The 21,177-nt window shown below is 41.1% G+C and overlaps 1 non-coding gene across 1 annotated transcript; it reads right to left on the bottom strand.

Moving 5' to 3' along the window:
* Positions 1–7,436: 7,436 nt before the first annotated feature.
* LOC142168510 (small nucleolar RNA R71) lies at positions 7,437–7,541 on the bottom strand. The gene has a single exon (XR_012698367.1). It is a non-coding gene; the product is annotated as a small nucleolar RNA R71 (small nucleolar RNA).
* Between the last annotated feature and the right edge of the window lie 13,636 nt (positions 7,542–21,177).

Raw genomic sequence — 21,177 nt, 5'->3', positions numbered from 1 at the left:
ACCAAAAGGTTAACAAAGAATATTTTTGAATCATTTTCAATACGTTAGGGGTATTGTTGGCCCTTTTCCATTCTATCAATGAAACATTGGCTCTTTATCAAATGGTTATATGGGGAACTACTTTTTCATTCTAAGAATAACTTCACAAAGATGAAAATTTTCTGCAAGTCCTCTTTATGGCCTATAAAAGAAACTGCTGAACCTTTCATTCTCCATAGCATGCCAAGACCTGTAAACATTTTTAGTTAGCTCTATCTCTCGCGTTATCATCTCTTTATACGTGAGTCTCTGAGACTTACAATTCGAACACCAAGTCAAGGATTACCAGACATCTCGCAGAGCGACTGTCAAAATCTTGATAGGTAAAAGTTTTTCCTGGAAAGTTGACAACTATATTGTTTGTTTAATCCAAAAATAGATTTTTCGGTCAAAGTCAATATCTAGAAGAAATCGGGTTACTCATAACCAAGATTTACTTAACTTTCCCAATAATTTGAAAAAATAGATCAAGGAATGAAAATAATTGACAAAGAAAATATGAAATGAAATGATAATCACTCCCAAAATTACGACTTAGAACTTTGAGAATAAAGCAAAGAATAACCGGATAAATTTCAGTAATAATCGTTTCTTTCCATGACAAATGAGATTTCAGTCCTTATATATGAGCATACAATTATAATGGTTCTCTTACTTAATTTGGGCTCACTAATGGTATTAATTGCCTTGATTGCCTGTTACCATGTACAACTATAACGGAAATATTTATGATTAAAGATTCCTTGTAACTGCACTAATTTTCATTCCTTCTTTATGACAGGTTCGTGTATCTTCCCTTCGTCACAGTCTTTATTCATTTCGTTCTTGTTTCTCCTTTTACAGCTGCCAGGTCAGGGTTTGTTCCTCAGTGTAACCTCGTGGGTGTTCCTCACGTGCCTTTTCCACATTATTTAACTCATCTAATTAAGAACGCCACTTGTCCTTACATCTATGTTCCACATACCATGCCTCATCATCTTGTTGATAGTCCATGTGTTATGTCTTTTTCCATCAATGCAGATAGTCCCCCCACTGAATATTCGGGAAGTGGTAAGTTTTTATGGCGGAAATTCTTTTCCGTCGTTTCTCGAGTATCATTATGCCTCCTTCATAATCGATGTGACGTATGTCACGTTCATTTAATGCCCATGCCACGTGGCTTCTTATGATTGGTTCTGCAGTTTCTAAGCGTTTTTAGGATTTTTTCTACGGCTGCGTCAGTCATGAAGTGACGGTTCCATTATGACACTTCATAATGACCAATTTTAACGAAAATTGTATCTCCTTATAAATACTTCATACCTTTTGATTTCTTGAAACCTTCTTCCTTCTTCTCTGTATCCATCATCTTAACCCTTCTTCGTATTTTTGTACCTTTCCTTCGTATTTTCTTTGTTAAATATGTCTTCTTCAACACCAGACCCTCGCAAAGTTGTGATCGTTGACGAGCTTGCTCCTTCTACTGCCCTTACTAGGGATAGGAGAGGTGGTAGACTCTGCAGCCTTGGTTCGTTATCTACTCGAGGTTCTACTTCTCAAAGTAGTTCCGCCATGCCATCTTCTTCTAGACCTAGGGCTCCTTTGACCCCTAGATCTTCTTCTAGAAATAGGGACCTGATGAACCTATGTGTGAGCCTACGGTTTCTGAGATTGTTCCTCAAGAGATTTCTTTTGTGTTAGATCGTGAGACTATGAAGAATCGAGTTTCTTCTATAGCTTCCCTTAACCCTGCTGAACTTTGCCCAAGTTTAATCACTCCTGGTCTTCTTTCTTTAGTTCAATGAGGATGTCATTGGATACTAGATTTCCCAGTTTTAATCTCTGGTGCCAATCAAAGAATCACCTCTTACTATGCTGGCTTTTTTTGGTTTATACCTACCCTTTCACTTTAGGGTTTAAGCCTCCCATTGATCTAGTGATCATCGAGTTTTGTCGTTATTTTAATATTTGCCTTGGCCAAATTGGTCCTATCATGTGGAGGGCTGTGGCATGTCTTCGCTATTTGTCGGATTTGGTTTTCATTCCTTTTACCTTCCGTCACTTACTTCATCTTCTCTCCCAAGTTGTTTCGTAAAGGGGTCTTTTCCCTCGTGGCTAGAAGTAAAAGGGTTTTAGTTATCCATGAGGATGACCATGACCGTGGCTGGTACACCTGCTTTGTTGTTCCCCCCACTAGTGGGTTAGTGGGTGAAGAAAGCATGTCTTTTCCAAAAACATAAAACTTTGCACGTAAGTTTTTTTTTTCCTTTGATGCCTTGAATTCCTTCATGTAACCACATATTCATTTTTTCAGCAACCATGGAAGTCTTTGAAAAAATTCCGTGCTTGGGTAGAAAAACTATTGACTGCTGCTCCTATGGACAAAAGATCTTGGAAATTTCTTTCATAGAAATTCGGTTGGAAAGTGAAGACTCGCTGTACTCTTTATCTTTGCAGTTCCTCTCCTCCTTTACTTGTTTATACATAAATTTTTCATCATCCCCCCCCCATCCCCCATTTTTATTAGGTTTTGCTATTCGTGGCATTAGCCCCGCATCTGTTCTATCAACCAGGCTTTTTGTAAGTCTTGCTCAAGAACGGATTTTGAATGTTTCTTCCTCCAAGAGGAAAACTGTCGAAGCTCGTGGGTCTGATGATGAAGAGGATATAGAAGAAGGTTCTTTGGTGAGAAAACCGCATGTCAGGAGACGCGTGGTTTCTGATGATGAAACCCTTGTCTCTCATGATCCCCCATCAAGTTCAATTCCCTTCAGACTCCTTGATGAGCCGGAGAATACCCCTTTAGAAATTTCTGATGAAGACACTGGTAACATAGCTAATCCCCCATCAAATCTTTTTGAAAGGTTATTTGCATATGTCTTTGAGGGTGAAGAAGGCCCCGGGCCTGTTTCTGAAGAATTGCCACTTGCTTCCCTTCCAGTTTTATCTACTATCAACCTCCTTGTGTCTTTTCCTGGTGTTACTCCAATGGTTGCTCCCGATGTTGCTTCTCATGTAGAAGCTAAGCCTTCTAATAGCGGGCAGGAAATGAAAAAGGTTATGATTGAAGTCCCCGAGGGTGGAAATTTATTGAGGAAGTCGGTACAAACTGATGTGTGGTTGAAGCCATTGTTACCCGTGGAGAAGAAGAAGTTAGAGGGTCACAGTTCCTTGACCTTAATGAATGAAATTATTCATTATTCTCTTAAGGTATAAATTTACTTACATTGTCTTCCTTCCTTTTCTTCATCCGTAACTCTCCTTCTTTTTTGTAGATTAATTTGATAGGCACAGAGCTTATGAAAAGGGTCTCTTGGACTGATAAGCAACTAATTGAATTGCGTACTGTAGTTGATAACTGGAGAGAACAATTTGAAGGTCTTCAGTTGGAAAAGGACGTTCTTGCAGAAGAGAAATAAGCTTTGGAACAGCAAATGAGAATGGTATCTACTGAGTTAGCGGTTCTAAAAGCTTCTTCTAGTCAAGTTGAGAAGGATAAGGACAGACTGGAATCCTCTTTTGTTGAACAACTTTCCAAAGCTACTAAAGAGATAAAGAGTTTGAAAGAAATCCTTAATCAAAAAGAGGTTTACGCGGGTGAATTGGTTCAAACACTTACCCAAGCTCAAGAAGATCTCCATACCTCTACAGATAAAATTCAAATCTTGGAAAGTTCTCTTGCTCCTTTGAAGACAGCTTACGAAGCCTCAGAAGCAGAAATAGAAGAGCTGAGAGCTGAAATTGATCAGTGGGAGAAGGACTATGAAGCCCTCGAGGATAAGTCATCGTTGGATGTTAGTTGGACTTTTTTGAACACTCGCCTCGAGACTTTAAATGATGCCAGCAATGAAGGTTTTGACCTTAACGCTGAGACTGCTAAGGCCGTAGAAGCAATTGAACAAACTCAGCAACGTCAAAGCTTTTTCACATCTGAAGACGAAGATTCTAAGGGTGATGGTGATGTACTTGTTCCTGGCGAAGCTGATGTTCAACCCTCTTCTCCCCAAGTTGATCCTTCTTCTCCCGTTAATGATGCTCCTTAGCTTTTCTCCTTTTCTAGACTTTTTGTCAAAAGTGTGTTTGTTGGTTTTTGCTTGGAACTCCTTTTTATTTTTTGGACAACTTTTTTGGAAGGTTTATTTTTTCTACCCCTATATTTTTGGGGTTATGTCATAAATACTGCCGCTATTCTTTGGGGTTATGATATAAATATCTTTATTGTTTTTGCCGCATATTAGGTTTTCTGCCCTTATAATATTTTAGCTTTCTCTTGCACTTAAAATGCTTTAATAGACTGTGACTTCGATATACATGGGTTTTTATAAAAGAGGGCCTTTTTATATTACCGACACTGATGAAGATGACGTCTTATCTTCATATTGGTGCAAATATATGAAACATGACGTAGATATGAAAAGAGAAATAATTTGAAGAAGTTTTATGCTTTGAACTTTCAAATAAATTTCGTACATCATTTTCATAACTGTTCATACAACACATTCATAACTACTTTCCTTGTAGCAGGTTTACGAATTCGGTTCTAATTCTCTCGTGACTAAATTTATGGCCTTAACCTAAAAACTCGTGAAAATATCTTGCATCATTTTTGCGAGTTCGAACTCCTTTGAAAAGTTTTCAAGGGTTTCTTCAAGGTTTTGATTCAGGCTGAACTATGCCCGTGGTTCCTTTTTCTTCCTTCTATATGCATAGTCCCCCCCCCCAAATGTTGGAGTTTTGAAGTATGAAATCTCGAACACTGGATCACTCCTTTATTTTGGTCCTTTCTCTAAAAAGAAAAATACAAACGGGACTCGGAGTTAATTTCTTAGATGATGACTGCATAACCCTTTTCCCATCAGAAAATTTGTAACCTATACGGGGAATAATTCAGTGTTCCGCGTGTCTTTCGGGTTTAATATCATCTTTTGATATGGGTCAGCTTTTTGCCTATCATCTAAAATAGTTAGTAAAATTCAAAATAACAAAATAAAATAGAACTTGCGCGATACCTAACCGTTGGCCTTTTCTTCGTTTTAGAAGTAATACTTCTTCAAATGGACTGCATTCTAGTTCGACGAAAATACCTTGCCATCCATGGTTTCCAACTTGTATGCTCCTTTCCCAGCGATGCCTCGAACCCTATATAGGTCTTCCCAATTTGGGCTCAATTTTCATGCATTTGCCGCTTTTGTTGATGATGGTAGGCTATAATTACGTATTTTAGTCGCTTATTGCACTCTAATTCACTGCACTTTACTTGTTTTGAGCTTTAATTGATAGAGTTTTGCACTAATTGTGAGTTTTATGCCTTGTAAGAGTGATTCCGAGCTATGTAGATGTTATGGAATAAATTTGAGCTATTTGGAGCTTTAAATTCTAAGTAAAAGCCCAAGGGATTAAGCCGGGATCGTGTTCGGGGGTCAAGGACCAAGTCTGGACGTCAAAAATTGAGATTTGAGTCGTACTCTAAGAAAAGTCCACAACTGTGGTGCGTGGGGCGGCTGTACAAATCATGTTGTCTGACAGATTTCATCTCTTTGGATTTCCCCACTAATTCCCTGCATGGCGCGTCGCCCCATGCGGTGTGTCTGTGCAATGTTTATAGAGTAAATGCCCTATTTAGGCTAGAAAAAGGTGATTTCGTTTGGGCCCGACCCTACTTGGTATAAATACATGAAAAATATTATTTTCTGGACTTTTAACACATATTCGACCTAAAGAGGCTAAGGAGGAGTTGGAAGACCAAAACCATAAGGATTTCATCATCCCTTCCTCACTCAAGACCCGAGTTTGGATTGAATTTATGTTTTCCTCCACTTTAACTTTATTTGTGATGAATTTCTCCATATCTATGAGGTAGTTCCCTTTAGGGTTTGATGGATTTGGTGTATCGATGATTGTTTGTGGATTATAACTCTAGTTTTATGTATTGAAGCATTTTTGGATGATTTAATTGTTGCATCTATATTCACTTGTTAATGTAATCGAGAGAAGCATAACTTGTGATATCCTTGCATTATATTGTTGGTTGAGTTCATTAATTCTTCTTAGTAATCGAAAGAGGCTAGTTGAATCATTGATTAAACCTAGTTAGGAGAATAATCGAAAGAGATTCTCCTAAAGACCAATCCACTACACATTCTTGCATATCTTCGCGTGCTTAAATTGGTTCATTTTGTAAGGTTAAGACTTAATCGAGAGAGGAGTTTTGGATGAACGTTTGAACTAATAATTGAGTGAATTCTAGATACTCACTTAAAAATTAGAAGTGAATTTTCTAGTGTTAGATCCCAACCAATTATCTTGCACCTATCCTATCAACCCTTATTTTCTCCCACTAATACCTTCCTTGTTTATCTTTGTTTCGATAGTCACTAGTCAATAGCATTAGATTCTTAGTTAATTTTAGTTATTAATCATAGAAATCTAAATTGTTGATCATCCTTGACAACAATCAAGCTAGAAACTACGAAAATATTGTTTAACTCCAATCCCTGTGGATACGATATTATACTATACTATCTTTGACTGGCGAGCATAATTTAAGTGTGTGTTTTGAGCTTGTCAAATTTTGGCACCATTGTCGGGGATTAGCAATCAATAGTGTTAGAAATAGTTTGTAGTGCTAATTCAGGAATTTTTCTTTTTATTTTTATTTTATTTTTTTCTTTTTACGGTTGGTGTTCTTTGACTGTGCGTAGGTTACAGGTTAATATTGGCGCATGACTCAAACTTCTGCAAAGGAAGTGCTACCATACGAGCCAGAAATTGAAAAACAATTGCGACAACCGAGGAAGGAAAGAAATCTCACCGAGACAATAGAAAAGGTTGGACAATCCTTAACCAAAGAACTTATGGATGGGAACGGTGATAACAATGTAGATTTGGCTGCAAGAAAAGCAGCCCAACGACGAGAACAAGCTGCACGGGATGCTGAAGAAGCAGTTATTAGAGATGCACAGATTATTTACAAAGAATAGAGGGGTCGTAGAATATTTCAAAATCAACCCTTGGGTGTAGACCAGTTTGGAAATATAGCTCCCATGCTTGGGAGACCACTTGGCGATTATGCTAGACTAGTCTACAATCAAGGTTTATCAAGTGTGAGACCACCTCCAATTGTAGCTAATAATTTCGAGTTGAAGCAAGGGTTGCTTCAAACCCTTCGGAACTTTTGTGTCTTCAGAGGGAAGCCAAACGAAGATCCAAATACACATCTAATGGATTTCGAGGAGATTATGAACACCTTTCCATATAATGGTGTGTCACAAGATGCAGTGTACTTAAGGGCATTCCCCTTCACATTCAAAGATGATGCAAAGCAATGGCTTCGAAGCTTACCCACAGGATCGATCAGAACTTGGGAGGAGATGACCAGAAAATTCCTTAATAAATATTTCTCCTCAGCTAAAACGGGCAAGTTTAGAATAGAAATTCATAACTTCTGCCAGAAAGAGACGAAAATTATTTTTGAAGCATGGGAGAGGTTTAAGGAGATTTCGAAAGTGCCAACATAGTGGAATTGAACTATGGATGCAACTCCAGGACTTTTGGGATGGAGTGACACCGGCCTCACGCGGAACATTAAGCAATGCAGCTGGAGGCCCGTTGATGAAGAAGACTACATAGGAGATAGTCACAATCCTTGATGAGTTATTTGAAGATACAAATCAGTGGCCCTCTGAGAGTGTTGAAAGAAGAAGATCGACTAGTGTTCACCAGGTTGATGCTAACACATCTGTGCGAATACTTGGCAACAAAATAACTCTAGACCGCAGGGACAAGGAGCTACAGTATACCAAAATCAGCAGAGGCAGATTTTCAGCCTAAACAACCCATTCAGCCTGGTCTAGAGGATCTAATGAAGGCATTCATTATCAAGACAGATGAGAGGTTGGATGATCATTGAGCAGCTATCAAAGAATTGGGCACTGGTTTGCGAAACTTGGAGCGACAAGTAGGACAGATTGCAACAATATTTTTTAAGAGGGTTCTAGGAACTCTCCCCGCTAATACTAAGAGAAATCCCAAAGAAACAGTGAATGATGTAACTCTGAGAAGTGGGCAAGTGTTGAAAGATCCCACCCCGATCCAAAAAGATGTGAAACTTGAAAAAGAAAGTGGGGAGCAGCTGAAGAATGATGTTGATAAAAAGAAGAAGGCCCAGATAAAAGCTGGGAAAAAGAAGAAGGGAGAAACTTCGAGAAGGGAGGAACCTGAAGAGAGCCAGTATATGCATGTTTTACCCTTCCCTCAAAAGCAAAGAAGAGAAAAGCTGGACAACCAGTTTGGAAGATTTCTGAATATGCTGAAACAGGTTCATGTAAAATTTCCATTCACATAAGTGCTCTCACAAATGTCATCTTATGCCAAATTCTTGAAGAAGATCCTTACAAAGAAGAGGAAAATAAAGGAGACCTCAGTTGTCAAGCTCACAGAGCATTGCAGCGTGATATTGCAAAGCAAACTCCCACAAAAGTGTGGAGATCTAGGGAGTTTTACTATACCTTGCTCATTAAGCTCTATTAATTTTGATAAGTCTTTATGTGATTCTAGTGCCTCAATTAACTTAATGCCTCTATTTATTTATAGGAAACTGGAGAAGGAGATTGGAGAGATAAGGTTGGTGCCAATATCTTTGCAGCTGGCAGACCAAATGACTTTAATACCCGAGGGGATAGTGGAAGATTTGTTAGTTCGGGTGAATAAGTTCGTATTTCCTATAGATTTTATAGTGGTAAAAATGGAGGAAACTAAGGAGGCCCCCATCATCCTAGGAAGACCATTCTTAGCAACGGGTAGAGAAATATTAGATATACACGAGAGGAAACTCATGCTTAGAGTGGGTGAGGAGACTGTGACTTTTGAGATGAATATAGCAAAGGGGGCACAAAAGGAAAAACTGGCGGCGAGTGTTGAGTGGAAAGTGAAGGGCTCGAAAGAGAAGGATGCAGTGAACGAGAAAGATATATGTGGGGCATAGCCCAAGAAGGCTGAGAATAATCTGTCTGCATGGATGTGTGCATTAGTTCGAAGGCGAGGAATGGAGCCCGACTTCGACTAGATGTTCAGGGAAGTTTCCTTTACCTTTTGCTTTTTAATTGTGTGTCATGGAGACATGCCACAACTTAAAGTGTGGGGTGGTGGATAATTGTATGTTGTATGTATATGTGTTAGTTTTGTTAGTTGTAGTAGTTGAAAAAAATAATAAAAATTTTAAAATTTTTGATTTTTCCCGACGATGGATATCATTTGATTGGTTTCTTGAGGGATTAAAGTCAAAATAAAAATACAAAAAGCTTTTCTTTTGTTAGGTAGTGTAATAATTTTCCCTTATTTTTTTTTGTGTCGCGGTTCTTTTTCAAGGGTTTTGTTTGAATCGGGTGTAGTTAGTCTTTATTTTTAGAAGTAGGAAAACTTGTGCTATGATTTGAATTGAAGGTAATATCTCTTAACTTTATTATACCTTGAGAATAGAGTGAGTGTTTTTGTTGTGATGCTTAGGCTCAGTTTTTGACTCTTGTATAAGTACCTTAATTGTATTATCTTAACTTTGCTTAACTGCTTTGACTAGAGTGTCTTGATAGTCTGATCCTGAGTGAGTTATATGCCATGTGGGTGTGAGGTTTTGTGTTATTCTATGCATTGCATTTGATATCTAGAACTTGCACCGTGTGTTTGCAAAGCGAAATAGTAGTTTTATTCAGTCTTGGAAATGATTTAGGCATTTTTTTGTTGAGCCAGTTATATGTTTTTACCCACCTAATTGTTATGTATCATAGTCAACCCTTTTGAGCCTGTAATCTTGTTTCTTTGGCAACCACATTACAAGCCTTACCCAATTGTTTGAATTGACCATCTATTTGAACCGTGTACTTCTCGTGAGCACTTGAATTTTTTATGAACTTTGTAAAAGTAAAGTGTGGGGTGGTTGGCTTGGCTTTTGAGTGGAACTAATGAAATAATGAGAAAGGTGCATTATATTGAAAAAGTAAGAGCCACTTGAATTGAAAAAAGGAAAGAAAAAATGTTGTATTGTTGTGCAAAATATTCCATGATAGTGGTAACTCTTGAAGTAATTGTGCTTAAAGAAGTAGAGAGTTAATGTATATTGGTGTGAATGTGGAGTTATGGTTTGACAAAAGTGTGGGATTTTAAATAATGAAATATATGTATTAAAGTGCTTAGGGAGGTATAGTCACTCTTATATCTAAATGTATCCTACCCATCCCGTAGCCTACATTACAACCAGTTAAAGTCCTATTTGATCCTTGACTGAATGAGCTCAATTAGTAGAGTAGTACACTACGGGCAAGCCTATGGTACGTCTTTTGTGGCATATGAATGTTGTTTCTGAGAGTGAGTGAATTCTTTCTATCTTGAGTTCCTAATTATTTTTAAATTTCATTGTTTGTGGAACTACTTTCGATTGTTGTGTGAGGGTACTTAATTCATGAAGGAAAGGTAATACTTGATCTTTGTGTTAGAGTAAGTGAGCAGACTATAAATAATGTGTGGTGCTTTTGAGTCAAATCTTGAGGCTAGGATGTTACGATATTGTGCTTAATCTGTTTTGAATATTCTTGGTGTGATGAGTTATGAGAGTTGTTGAAACAAGTCGTGTCTATGTGAAGTGTAGTTTGATTGCTCGAGGATGAGCAATGGTTTAAGTGTGGGGTGTTGATAGTAGGCTATAATTACGTATTTTAGTCACTTATTGCAATCTAATTCACTGCACTTTACATGTTTTGAGCTTTAATTGATAGATTTTGGACTAATTATGTGTTTTATGCTTTGTAGGAGTGATTCTGAGCTATGTAGATGTTATGGAAAGAATTCGAGCTAATTAAGTCGGGATCGTGTTCGGGTGTAATGACCCGGCCGGTCGTTTTGAGAGTATTAGCCTCAAACCCCTATTTATTGATTCCTCCATCTCATTTTGTGGTTACGTGACTCGCCGGGAGGTTTGCTTTTTGGTTTCAGAGTGAAATGGGGCACAGTCCCTAAATTGGGAGTTTAAGTTCTAGTAATTTACCATAGTTTGAATTGTGTGAAGACGACTCCGGAATGGAGTTTCGGCGGTTCCAATAGCCCCGTATGATGATTTTGATCTTAGGAGCATGTTCGAGTGTTGAATTGGAGGTTCGTAGGTCATTTTAGCATCAATTGGCAAAAGTTGAAAAATTGAATGATTTTTGGGAAGTTTGACCGGGAATGAACTTTTTGATATCATGGTAGGATTCCAATTTTGGAAGTTGGAGTAGGTCCATAATGTCAATTATGACTTGTGTGCGAAATTTAACGTCAATCGGACTTGATCTGATAGGTTTCGGTGTCAGATGTAGAAATTTGAAGTTTTAAAGTTCATTGGGCTTGAATCGATGTGCAATTCGTATTTTTAGCATTGTTTAACGTGATTAAAAGGCTCGACTAAGTTCGTATGATGTTTTAGCATTTGTTGGTATGTTTGGTTGTGGTCAGGGGGACCTCGGGTTGATTTTTGGATGGTTAACGGATCAAAAATGGGACTTAGTGCATTGCTGAAGTTGGGACTCTTCTGGTGTAATCGCACATGCGAGGGGTTGGCCGCAGGTGCGGCTAGGATTGCGCAGATGCGGAGCTGGGGCTGACCTGGGGTGGACGCAGGTGCAAAGGGAAATCTGCATCTGCGAGCCCGCAAATGCGAGAAGGGCTCCGCAGATGTGGAGTAGTGAGGCGAAGGATGTTTCCGCAGAAGCGGATCATGGGCTGTAGAAGCGCATCCGCAAGTGCGGAACCTAGAGCGCAAGTGCGGGCCCTGGGGGGCTTAAGTGATTTCTGCAAAAGCGGAGGATTTTACCGCAAAAGCGGTTCTGAAGGTGCGGTTATTTGGCCGCAGGTGCGAAAAGCCTGAGCAAATTATATTAAATTGAGATATAGAGCTCGGATTGAGGTGAAATTTTGATGATTTTTCAGAGGAAATATTTGGGTAAGGATTCTTGACTTGTTTTGATTAATCTCCACTAAGATATCATTTATTCTTCAATTAATTAAGGGTTTGGATTGAGAAATTTGTGAAAAAGGTGGGAAAATCCTTAGGCCGAATTTTTAGGTTCAGATCAAGAATTCTGTATCGAATTTTAGTAATTTTGGTATGGTTGTTCGTATTTTGTAACTTTTACCCGATTACAAGACATGGGTCCGGGTCGACTTTTGGGACTATTTTTTGATTCTTTGCTAAAGTCGTAGATTTATTATTTAAATTAGTTTCTTGTAGTTGTATTTATAGTATGTAATTGCTTTTGGCTAGATATAGGTCGTTCAGAGTCGAAAAGTCGAGGGAAAGGCATTCTTATCGATTGATTGAGCCAGATTTGAGGTAAGTGACTTGTCTAACATTGTGTGGGGGAACCTCCCCTTAGGTTTTGATACTGTCAAGATATTTGCAATACGTGAAGGTCGTGTACGCGAGGTGATGAGTGCATACTCGGGTTAAATGTTGAAAAACTCCGGTTCTTGCTGAGAAGTTTTCTTTTAACTCCTTAAATGAGTTGTTCTAGCCTGTGTAGTCATTATGTTTAGCCTAGTGTTGCATGCCTACGTGTCTTAACCCTTACTTGAAACTTGTGCAACATGCTTAGTTGAATTACCTGCTTCTTTGATCTTGTATTCAGTCTTTAACTGTAGGATTCCTTGCTCTAAATTCGTTATTCCATAGGTTATGAGTTGTGTATTTACTTTTGGGATTACAAGACGGTACCTCGGGAGCGCCCCTGTTGCATATTTACTTTTGGGACTACGAGGCGGTAGCTCGGGAGCTCCCACTATTGTGAATTTACTTTTTTGGCTATGAGGCGGTACCTCGGGATCGCCCCTACTGTTTACTTCTATTTGTTGTGTTGTTACCTTTCTATAATTTCTCATTGTTAAATTCTCAGTCATTTCATTATATTATTATATCTTCTTCCTGGTTCCCTTTTTATTTCAGTAGGGCCCTGACCAAACCTCAGCACTACTCTACTGAGGTTAGGCTTGGCACTTACTGGGTACCGTTGTGGTGTTCTCATACTACACTTTTGCACATCATTTTGTGCAGATCCAGGTAATGCTTACTAGACCGAGTACCAATGAGCTTGGTATGTACGTGGAGACTTCAAGGTACATCTGCCAGCATCCGCAGACCTCGGAGTCCCCCTCTATTTCTATGATATTGTTTTCTTTATTTTATTAGACTCTGATATATAGAGACACTTAACATTTTCTATTTAGAGCTTGTGATTTATTTCTACCGGGTTTTGGGAGTTGTAAATATTTTGAATCGCAGTTCTTATTTATTTCATATGTTGAGGTTGAGTTTTATCTTTATATTCAGTTATTCCGCAAAATTGTTAGGCTTACCTAGTCGTAGAGACAAGGTTCCGTCACGACATTCTACGGAGGGAAATATGGGTCATGACAAGTTGGTATCAGAGCTTTAGGTTCATAGGTTTACGAGTCACAAGCAGGTTTAGTAGAGTCTCGCGGATCGGTACGGAGACGTTTGTACTTATCTTTGGGAGGCTATGGAACTATTAGGAAAAGCTTCACTTCTTTGATACCTTATCGTGTGATATTTTGAATTCGGACTCTAAATTTTTGTCGTTCTATTCTCTCACAAATGGTGAAGGCACGTACAATTAGATCGGATGACCAGACACCTGCGCCCCCTGCTAGAGCCGTGAGGGGCCGGGGTCGGGGTCGGGGTAGAGGCCGAGGACGTCCACGTGGTGCAACCAGAGCACCCGCACGAGCTGCTACAGAGGAGCCCCCAGTAGCTCAAGCTGGAGAGGCAGGCGCCTGAGATGCCTGTTACTGCACTAGCCCTCCAAGAGACTCTCGCCAAGTTTTTGAGCATGTTCAGCACCTTGGCTCAGGCAGGATTGATACCACTTGCTCCTGCCACATCTCAGGCTAGGGGAGGAGCACAGACTCCTGTCGCCGATACCCCAGAGCAGCGGGTTCAGGTCGACCAGGTTCCAAAGATCATACTGATACAACCGGTAGCTCCAGTTCAGCCCGAGGTTAGGGCAGCAGTTTCTGAGGGGGAGCAGCTCAAGCTCGAGAGGTATAAGAAGTACCACCTTCCTACTTTCAGTGGCTTGGCGTCAGAGGATGCCCAGGGTTTTCTTGAGGAGTGCCACTGTATCCTCCATACTATGGGTGTTGCGGAGTCTAGTAGGGTTTCTTTCACTACGTTCTAGCTTAGAGGAGCGGCTTATCAGTGATGGTGAGCATATGAGTTGGGTAGTCCGGCCGAGGCAGCTTCACTCACTTGAACTCAGGTCTCAGATATATTCTTGAGGGAGTATGTCCCCCAGAATCTCAGAGATGCATGGCGCGTAAAATTTGAGCATTTGCACCAGGGTTCTATGACTGTGTCAGAGTATGCGGTACGGTTCAGTGATTTGGCTAGGTATGCACCAGCCTTGGTTGCAACTGTTCGGGAGCGGGTTCGTCGATTTATTGAGGGGCTCCACCCCAGTATAAGATTTAGTATGTCCCGAGAGTTGGAGATGGATATCGCATATCAGCAGGTATTAGGGATTGCTAGGAGATTAGAGGGTATTTTTACTCAGGAGTTAGAGGATAGAGGCTAAGAGGGCTCGAGAGTCTGGCACATATAGTGGTACTAGTGCCCCAGCTGCAGCTCGTTGGGGTAGGGTCTATGTGGGTCGCCATGTTCATTCAGCACTTCCAGCCGCCAGTGGTGCTCTGGCCACTCCTAGCCCCCAGGCTCCTTATCATGCACCGCTATTGTCTAGTGCACCTCCTGCATGGGGTACTTTCAGCGGTTAGTCCAGCCGATCAGGCCCGAGCCGGTCACAGCAGCCACATCCTCCGAGAGCTTGTTTTGAGTGTGGTGACACTCGTCATGTGGTGAGGGATTGCCCCAGACTCAGGAGGGGTGCACCTCCACATACCACTCAGGCACCGTGTGCTCCACTGGGTCCTCAGGCTATGGTTACAGCACCAGCTACCACTTCACCTGCACAATCAGCTCGAGGTGGAGATCGGACGGGTAGAGGAGGAGCCAAACCATATATTATGCCCTTCCTGCTAGGACATAGGTAGTTGCATCTGATTCTGTCATCACATGTATTGTTCTGGTCTGTCATAGAGATGCATCAGTCTTATTTGATTCAGGCTCCACTTATTCCTATGTGTCATCTTATTTTTCCCCATATTGGGTGTATCCCGTGATTCTTTGAGTTCTCCTGTATATGCGTCTACACCCGTGGGTGATTCTATTGTTGTTGACCGTGTGTATCGGTCGTGTTTGATTATTCTTAGTTTTGAGACTATAGCCGATTTATTATTGCTCAGTATGGTGGATTTCGATGTTATTTTGGGCATGGACTGGTTGTCTCCGCTATCCTTGATTGTCATACCAAGATGGTGACGTTGGCTATGCAAGGTTTACCGCAGCTAGAGTGGAGAGGTACTTTAGATCATGTTCCTAGCAGGGTTGTCTCATTTCTTAAGGCTCAGTGAATGGTTGAGAAGGGGTGTGATGCATATCTGGCATATGTGAGGGATGTTAGTGTTGATACTCCTACCGTCGAGTCAGTTCCGGTAGTGAGGGACTATTCAGATGTATTCCCGACGGATCTTCTGAGCATGCCGCCCAACAGGGATATTGACTTTGGCATTAATTTGTTATCAGGCACTCAGCCCATTTCTATCCCACCGTATCGTATGGCCCCAGCAGAGTTGAAAGAGTTAAAGAAACAATTATAAGATATGCTCGATAAGGGCTTCATTTGGCCCAGTGTGTCGCCTTGGGGTGCTCCTGTCTTATTTGTAAAGAAAAAGGATGGTTCCATGCGAATGTGTATCGATTATCGCCAGCTGAACAAGGTTACAGTGAAGAACAGGTATCCATTACCACGTATTGATGACCTATTTGATCAGCTTGAGGGTGCCAGAGTTTTCTCTAAGATCAACTTGCGTTCAGGCTATCATCAGTTGAAGATTCGGGAACCAGATATCCCAAAGACTGCTTTCAGGACTCGGTACGATTATTACGAGCTCTGTGTGATGTCTTTTGGACTGACCAACGCCCCTACAACATTCATGCAATTGATGCACAATGTATTTCAACCCTATCTTGACTCTTTCATCATTGTGTTTATTGACGACATTCTGGTGTACTCCTAAAGTCGGGAGGATCATGAGCAGCACCTGAGGACTGTGCTTCAGACCTTGAGGGAAAAAAAGTTATATGCAAAATTTTTGAAGTGTGAATTCTGGCTAGATTCAGTGGAATTTTTGGGTCATGTAGTATCGAGTGAGGGGATCAAGGTAGATCCGAAGAAGATTGAAGCAGTGCAGAGTTGGCCCAAACTATCCTCAGCTACGGATATCCGAAGTTTTCTTGCCTTGGAGGGGTATTATCGTCGATTTGTAAAGGGTGCTCCGTTCAGGTGGACAGGGGAGTGTGAGCAGAGCTTTCAAAAGCTCAATACTATTTTGATTACAGCCCCATGATAGTTTTGCCTACTTGTTCGGCGTCCTATACGATGTATTGTGATGCGTCGTGTATTGGTCTCGGCGCAGTTTTGATGCAGGATGGTAGGATGATTGCCAACGCATCTAGACAGCTGAATGTGCATAAGAAGAACTATCATATCCACGACCTCGAGTTAACAGCTATTGTTCATACCTTGAATATCTGGCGGCACTATTTGTATGGTGTCCCTTGTGAGGTCTACACCGATCATCGGAGTCTACAACATCTTTTTAAACAAAAAGATCTTAACTTACGACAGTGGAGATGGTTGGAGTTGCTTAAGGATTATGACATCACCATTCTCTATTATCCTGGGAAGGCCAATATGGTGGCTGATGTCTTGAGTCACAAGGCGGAGAGTTTGGGTAGTTTAGCATATCTACCAGTAGCAGAGGGGCCTTTAGCCTTGGATGTTCATGCCTTGGCCAACCAGTTTGTCAGATTGGATATTTCTGAGCCGAGCAGGGTTTTGGCTTGTGTGGTTTCTCAGTCTTCTCTTTATGATCGTATCAGAGAGCATCAGTATGATGACCCCCATCTGCTTGTCCTTAAGGACATGGTTCAGCACGGCGATGCCAAGGAAGTCACTATTGGATATGGCGGTGTATTACGGATGCAGGGCATTCTGTGTGTGCCTAATATAGATGGCTTGCATGAGTTGATTCTCCAGGAGGCTCACAGTTCGCAGTACTCCATTCATCCAGGTGTCGCGAAGATGTATCAAGACTTGAGGCAACATTATTAGTGGAGGAGAGTGAAGAAGGACATAGTGGAATATGTAGCTCGATGCCTAAATTGTCAACAAGTGAAGTATGAGCATCAGCGACCGGCTGGACTACTTCAGAAGCTAGAGATTCCGGAGTGGAAATGGGAGTGGATCACTATGAATTTCGTTGTTGGGCTCCCACTGACTCAGAGGAAGTTCGATGCAGTTTGGGTGATTGTGGATAGATTGACCAAGTCGGCTTATTTCATTCCTATGGTTACTACTTACTCTTCGGAGCAGTTGGCTCAAGTTTACATTCGCGAGATTGTCAGGCTTTATGGCATGCTGGTATCTATCATCTCTGACCGGGGTACGCAGTTTACATCGTGGTTCTACAGAGTCGTACATCATGATTTGGGTACATGGGTGGAGTTGAGCACAGCATTTCACCCTCAGACAGACGGACAGTCCGAGCACACTATTCAGATATTGGAGGATATGCTTCGTGCGTGTGTGATGGATTTAGGGGTGGTGCTTAGGATCAGTTCCTGCCACTTGCGTAGTTTTCCTACAACAATAGTTATTAGTTGAGCATTCAGATGGCACTGTATGAGACTTTGTATGGTAGGCGGTGCTGGTATCCAGTGGGTTGGTTCGAGCCGAGCGAGTCTAGGCTATTGGGTACAGACTTGGTTGAGGATGCCTTGGAAAAGGTTAAATTGATTTAGGATCGACTTCGTACAACCCAGCCTAGGAAGAAGAGTTATGCAGATCGGAAGGTTTGCGACGTTGCATTCATGGTTAGGGAGCGGGTCTTGCTCCCCGTCTCGCCCATGAAGGGTGTTATGAGGTTCGGAAAGAAGGGCAAGTTGAGCCCTAGGTATATCGGGCCTTTTGAGATTCTTGAGAGGGTTGGAGAGGTAGTTTACAGACTTGCACTACCACCTAGTCTCTCTGTAGTTCATCTAGTGTTCCATGTTTCCATGCTTCAGAAGTATCACGACGATCCGTCTCATGTGTTAGACTTCAGCTCAGTCCAAGGATCTATCTTATATTGAGGAACCGGAGGCCATTTTGGACAGGCAGATCCGAAAGTTGAGGTCAAAGAACATCGCGTCAGTGAAGGTGCAGTGGAGGGGTCATCCGGTTGAGAAGGCGACTTGGAAGATCGAGCATGATATGCGCAGTCGTTATCCTCATCTTTTCACCACTTCAGGTATGTCTCTATACTCGTTCGAGGGCGAACGTTTGTTTTAAGAGGGGGAAGATGTAATGACCTGGCTAATAATTTTGAGAGTATTAGCCCTGAACCATTATTTATTGCTTCCTCCATCTCATTTTGTGGTTACGTGACTCTCCGGGAGGTTTGCTTTTTGGTTTCGGAGTGAAATGGTCACATAGTCCCTAAATTAGGAATTTAAGTTCTAGGAATTTACCGTAGTTTGAATTGTGTGAAGACGACTCTGAAACAGAGTTTTGACGGTTCCAATAGCTTCGTAGGGTGATTTTTATCTTAGGAGCGTGTTCGGATGTTGAATTGGAGGTCCGTAGGTCATTTTAGCGTCAATTGGCGAAATTTGGAAAATTGGATGATTTTTGGAAAGTTTGACCGAGAGTAAACTTTTTGATATCGGGGTCGGATTTCGATTTCGGAAGTTGGACTAGGTTCGTAATATCAATTATGACTTGTGTGCGAAATTTGAGCTCAATCGGACTTGATTTAATAGGTTTCGGTGTCGGATGTAGAAGTTTTAAGTTTTAAAGTTCATTAGGCTTGAATCGATGTGCAATTCATATTTGTAGCGTTGTTTTATGTGATTTAAAGGCTCGACTAAGTTCGTATGATGTTTTAGGACTTGTTGGTATGTTTGGTTGAGGTTCTGGGGACCTCGGGTTAATTTTCGGATGGTTAACGGATCAAAAATGGGACTTAGTGCATTGCTGAAGCTGGGACTCTTCTGGTGTGATCGCACCTGCGAGGGGTTGGCCGCAGGTGCGGCTGGGATTGTGCAGATGCAGAGCTGGGTCTGGCCTGGGTTGGATGCAAGTGCGAAGGAAAATCTGCATCAGCGAGCCCACAAGTGCGAGAAGGGCTCAGCAGATGCGGAGTAGTGAGGCGAAGGTTGTTTCTGCAAAAGCGGATCACGGGCCGCAGAAACGCATCCGTAGGTGCGGAACCTGGAGCGTAGGTGCGAGCCCTAGGGGACTTAAGTGATTTCCGCAGAAGCATAGGATTTTACCGCAAAAGCAATTCCGCATTTACGGTTATTTGACCGCAGGTACGTAAAGCCTGGGCGGATTATATTAAATCGAGTGTTTGCAATTTTGTTCATATTTTGAGATATAGAGCTTGAATTGAGGCAAGCTTTTGAGGGTTTTTCAGAGGAAACATTTGGATAAGGATTCTTGACTTGTTTTTGATTCATCTCCACTAAGATATCATTTATTCTTCAATTAATTAAGGATTTGGGTTGAGAAATTTCTGAAAAGGCTGGAAAAATCCTTAGGTCGAATTTTGAGGTTTTGATCGAGAATTTTGTAACGGATTTGAGTAATTTTGATATGGGTGAACTTGACATCGAATAGATGTTCGTATTTTTTGACTTTTACCCGATTCCGAGACGTGGGCTCGGGTCGACCTTTTGGGGCAATTTTTTGATTCTTTGCTAAAGTCGTAGATTTAGCATTTAAATTAGTTTCTTGTAGTTGTATTTATAGTATGTAATTGCTTGTGGGTAGATTTGGGCCGTTCGGAGTCGGAAAGTCGAGAGGAAAAGGCATTCTTATCGATTGATTGAGCGAGATTTAAGGTAAGTGACTTGTCTAACCTTGTGTGGGGGAACCTCTCCTTAGGTTTTGATACTGTTACTATATTTTCAATACGTGAAGGCCGTGTACGCGAGGTGACGAGTGCGTACTTGGGTTAAATATTGAAAAAATCCAGTTCTTACTTAGTAGTTTTCTTTTAATTCCTTAAATGAGTTATTCTAGCGTGTGTAGTCATCATGTTTAGCCTAATGTCGCATGCCTACGTGTCTTAACCCTTACTTGAAACTTGTGCAACATGCTTAGTTGAATTATCTGCTTCATTGATCTTGTATTCAGTCTTTAACTGTAGGATTCCTTGCTGTAATTTCGTTGTTCCATAGGTTATGAGTTGTGTATTTACTTTTGGGACTACGAGACAGTACCTCGGGAGCGCCCTTGTTACGTATTTACTTTTGGGACTACGAGGCGGTACCTCGGGAGCTCCCCCTGTTGTGAATTTACTTTTTTGGCTATGAGGCGGTACCTCGGGAGCGCCCCTGTTGCATATTTACTTTTGGGACTGCGAGGCGGTAGCTCGGAAGCTCCCCCTGTTGTGAATTTACATTTTTGGCTATGAGGCGGTACCTCGGGAATGCCCCTACTGTTTACCTCTATTTGTTGTGTTGTTACCTTTCTGTAATTTCTCATTGTTAAATTCTTAGTCATTTCATTATATTATTATATCTTCTTCCTGGTTCCCTTTTTATTCCAGTGGGGCTACCGAGGTTAGGCTTGGCACTTACTGGGTACCGTTGTGGTATTCTCATACTACACTTCTGCATATCGTTTTGTGCAGATCCAGGTAATGCTAACCAGACCAGGTACCAATGAGCTTGGTATGTACGTGGAGACTTCAAGGTACATCTGCCAGTGTCCGCAAACCTCGGAGTCCCCCTCTATCTTTATGATATTGCTTTCTTTATTTTATTAGACTCTGATATATAGAGACACTTAACATTTTCTCTTTAGTGCTTGTGATTTGTTTCTACCGGGTTTTGGAAGTTGTAAATATTTTAAATCGCAATTCTTATTTATTTCAGATGTTGAGTTTGATTTTTATTTTTATATTCAGTTATTCCGCAAAATTGTTAGGCTTACCTAATCTTAGAGACTAGGT

The sequence above is a fragment of the Nicotiana tabacum genome, chromosome 13 (genome assembly GCF_000715075.1).
Source record: "Nicotiana tabacum cultivar K326 chromosome 13, ASM71507v2, whole genome shotgun sequence".
NCBI lineage: Eukaryota > Viridiplantae > Streptophyta > Magnoliopsida > Solanales > Solanaceae > Nicotiana > Nicotiana tabacum.
Note: the sequence above shows the minus strand (reverse complement) of the source record. Positions and strands in the feature narration are given on the sequence as shown.